We start from the raw sequence: 4,410 nt of genomic DNA, 5'->3' as shown, positions 1-4,410 counted from the left end.
TTGGATCATTGCATTTATGTACTTGTTTCTCAATTTGTTTAGTATCTTATTGTTGATATTCATGTGTCAGGGTGCTGGTATTCAAGAACTAAGGTTCTAGCTGCTTTCAAATCTATCTTTTTGGCTTGTTTAGGCATGTGTAAGATGTAGCTTGGCAAAGTATATTAATCGGATCAAATAGATTGGTATTAATTTTCATAGTACTTACTTTGTAATTGGCAAACATGAGTGTTGTTGACAAGTGCTGCCTACGTGCATGTGCAATTAAAGCAAGCTGAATTCTCCAAGTACACTAGGAACCTTTCCCCTGCAAGTTGCTCTATTTTTCTCTTAGGGCCTACTAGTATGTTTATGTTAAGTATGTCATCCATCCGATATGCCTTGACGGGCGCTTTATCATAATACATCGGGCTCAAACCTCGCTTATGTCAACTTGTTCCCGATATGTTGCCAATATCTTTCTCTGTATTTTCTTGTTTTCTTATGAACTTATTTCGGTGATTTATCTTACATCGGTACACATGACGCATTTACATTGAATACTTTTGCAAGAAAGGAAAGAAAATTCGGGTTTGGACACACTTTATGTATAAACCATCCATGGCTTAAAAATATCTTGAGTTTAATTTTCCATTTTTCCTTAATCTTATTGTGCGCAAGGTTTTACTTTTAATTTGTCTATTAGATAATACTCCCAAGTCTAGGAGATGCCTTATGGTTTTAGCTTGCTTAAATACTAAATAGTTTTGGATTATTTCCAATTTAACAAATCAAGCAAAATACACCTCCTCTTGTTGCAGTTCAACGTGTCTTGATGGAATAGATAGTAGGGAAAACATATGAGTAGGAGTGGAGTGGAATTTCATGTCAAGGATGGTAACTTGGTGAGTACGTATAATGTATTTGTGATCTCATTAAACCAATGTAATGTATGTGTTTTTTCATTCCTCAAGAAGATAATCAACTTTTTTTCCCTGTTTTATATTTGACACATACCTAGGATAAAAAAAAGAATGTGGTATATATGATATAGGATATTAATCTATAAAAGTGTAGGTGGAGTTTTAATTGTGTGGTTCTTGTTGAGTAGAAGAATGTGGATTGATTTGTGTTGCTGCTACAATGATGACTGCTGATTTTGTGTTTGTCATTTCTATTTTTGATGAGCTTGACTTTGTGGTCGATTGCATACTCTGAAGCCTTTGTTACATGAAAGACATGAATATGGAACAATTGTTAGTGTCTCTTATGTGAGTATAATTGTTTGTTCTGTTCTTAACTAAAATGACAATTGATTTTCTTGTTATATTTGTAATCTAGCTAAAGTTTTTCCTAGTTACAATTTTGTTCTGACAATACTTTATGATGTCGCAGCTTAGGGACAAGTCTTGGCGTTTATTCCACTTTGATCTTTCTAATATTACTTGGACGAGCCGTATTGGTTATTCTTGGCTCAGCCATCTCCAAGATTTTTTCAATAAGATGTATGGACTCGAGGATTACATACAAGGATCAAAAGCGAGCAATCTCAAAGATTCAACAACTTTTTCTTTACAAATTCAAGTGTAGTATATGTTCTTTCAAATGCATCGAAGTCCAGCTCTGTTCATAACAGAGCAAAAGAAAACAAATGGCAGGGCCTAGAGACAGGATAGAAATGCAAGTATTTGATGGTCACGAGCATGCTTACTCGGCTAAATTTAGTTTTGGTTATAATCTGGGGTTTGGACTTATGAGAGGTGTTGTTTCTATTGCTTTAGCTTTTAGTCGTATGTTGCTAGAGAAATAATATCATTGAAATGAGGCAAGTCCGATACTCATCATTTATGCAAGTTTTGTTTTAGTAAGTTAGTAACAACACTACTCTCAGATCTTTATCTCTACAAGATATACACACTCGACGTACCATGGGATTCTGTTCAAGCAACAATAGTGACAGACACCATTATTGTTGTACTCTTACTACACTGGTGCAGGTTTCGTCATCTGGAATGACTGCTAGCCACCTCCTTGTTGCAGTTGCATTTTATTGGAAGGTTAGTCGTGTTGTGTGCACATTAGACTCTTCATTTCGAATCATGTATTTATATTGTTTGCGAATCTCGAGTGTTGGCATTTGAAGCTTATATAGTTCTGCAATTCCCAATGTTTAGAGTGGTTTCTAAGTATTATTCACCCTTCCCAACCTAGGCTGTTGTGGAAGAAGGTTCTCGTTCCTATGGTGTCATGGGGATACTGTCACTAGTGGGACTTGTGGTATGAGCTTGCTCTCCGAAATTCTTAATATTGCTTAATTATTGTTGTGGTATGAGCTTGCCCATTCAAGAAACCTTGCTACTTGTTTGCGTTAGTTGTTGGAAAGCTGGAAAGCACAGATGAAACATTTGTCACTCACTCAGGTCGGAAGGTTTCCCTGAGGATCTGGACACCTGCACAAGATCTCGCCAAAAACGAGGTCATGCCATGTATTCACTCAAAGCAAATGATGAGATGGGATGAAGATGCCAGTACTTCTTCAGTACGTCTATATTAACTTTTATCTATTTTCTCAAAAATACTTTTCAAAGACATTTTTAAAGCTTCTTGTGCTACAGTTCACCATTGGAACAGGTGTTTGGTCTTGAGTATGACCTGGATATCTTTAATATTGTTGCTGTTCCAGATTATGACATGTAAGTTCTTTGTTTTCTTTATGAATGGTGTTGTTGTAATCTTTACCACAATGTCAATGTACTATTTTTGAAATTGTGAATATATACTTTCTCTGTCTGTTCAGGTGAAAGAACTTTTGCTTTGTTGACAAAGCTAGATTTGATGGACAAGGGAACAAATGCTGTTGATGTAAGTATTAAGATCATTTTCATTGTGAACGTCCATTAACTGCACAAAGTAGAACTCTTTTGGTCATATTTTGAATTTTTCACTAAAATTCTTTCTCCCAGCATTTCATATTTGTTGAAGTTACTGGTGAAGTTTCTCCCAACACTTCAGATTTGTTGAAGTTACTGGTGAAGAATAATTTCTTTATCTCTTGGATTTTAATATATCTTTGATTAAAGATACAACACTTGCTGTATTCATATTTGTTTTTAGCTTATTTTGCTCCTCTCCTATTACCTTGCTTGGGGTGCTTCTACTTTGTTGGATTGACTCAGAACCATATGTATTTGTTTGTTTTATTGGTGAAACCAAAAAGGTTCTTGAAAGAAGAGCATATAGGCTGCAACATCCTTGGGTAGGAGTTGTGAATCGTTCTCAGGGCCGATATCAATAGAAATGTGGACATGATTGCTGCATGGGTAGGGAGCCTAATACTTTGCAAGTAGTCCCGATATAATGCATACACTTAGCAAGTAAAATGGGTCCAGAATATCTCGTAAAACTTCTGTCAAAGGTAAGATACTAATAAGTTTTGTTTCCCTTTATCGATTATATGGTTCTGCGTTGAAAGGATATGATACACTTGGATGGTATCATGAATATGGAAACTCATTTTTGTACTTTTATGTTTTGCAACACTTGGAGGCAGTTATTAGGGCACGCATACCAAATATCACATCCTTGATTAACAAAACCATTGATGAACTTGAATCTGAGATGGACCACCTTGGCAGGCCTATTGCTCTTGACGCAGGGGTATGAACAATGTTATCTCATGTTTGTCTTGTAGTGACTTTTGCGTTCACTGATCTAGTTATCTGTATAATAGAGTTTTGAGTTCTTAGATCTAGCTATATCTATGAGAGTTCAAGTTCATAACCAAATTTGCTACAACTTTACCTTGCAGGCTCATTTATAAACTATCTTGGAACTTTGTCGGGCATTTGACCAAATTTTCAAGGAACATCTAGATGGAGGGTAAGCCCTTCTCAAAAGCTTTGATCTTCCCTCTATTTAACCTAGCCCCATGTCCCCACTGCTGATTTTCGTAGACCAAATAAGAGTTTTTAATTTTTTTTCATTAATCAAACTTTTCTTTATGATGCAAAGTAGAAGGAAGACGAGTTCATATTTCCAAATATATTTGAGAGACCAATTCCATCTATCTTAAGGGACTACAGTGCACCTATTTGTCTTGATTCTGATCTCACTCAAAGTGACCTGCTTTTTCTACTTGGCGCATGATTCGGATGAATTTAATCGGTATGTCTTGTCTATTACCCTTTTCTTGATATTGTCGAAATACATAATATGTTAAAACAAAGCACATTGTGATGGGTATATATGTGTTATATAGTTGGGAGGCGTGACAAGTCTTTGGCCGAAGCTTATGCTTAACTTAGTCGTGACTTTCAAAGAAAACAAATCACCGGTTTTGAACCCGTGAATTTTTACATGGACTCAAAAGTCTTCTATCCGACTCTAGCTTAGATAAAGTCGAGTTATGTGAACGACACTTGAGATTTAATA

At 35.8% G+C, this 4,410-nt stretch overlaps 1 long non-coding RNA gene across 1 annotated transcript; it reads left to right on the top strand.

The window, feature by feature from the left end:
* The first annotated feature begins 3,522 nt into the window (after positions 1-3,522).
* Positions 3,523-4,117, top strand: LOC147508069 (uncharacterized). The gene is made up of 3 exons (XR_015216294.1): positions 3,523-3,636; positions 3,788-3,858; positions 3,994-4,117. It is a non-coding gene; the product is annotated as an uncharacterized LOC147508069 (long non-coding RNA).
* Positions 4,118-4,410: the final 293 nt, after the last annotated feature.

The sequence above is a fragment of the Coptis chinensis genome, chromosome 3 (assembly GCF_015680905.1).
Source record: "Coptis chinensis isolate HL-2020 chromosome 3, ASM1568090v1, whole genome shotgun sequence".
Lineage (NCBI taxonomy): Eukaryota > Viridiplantae > Streptophyta > Magnoliopsida > Ranunculales > Ranunculaceae > Coptis > Coptis chinensis.
The sequence above is the reverse complement of the archived record's forward strand: the minus strand, read 5'-3'. Positions and strand labels throughout refer to the sequence as shown.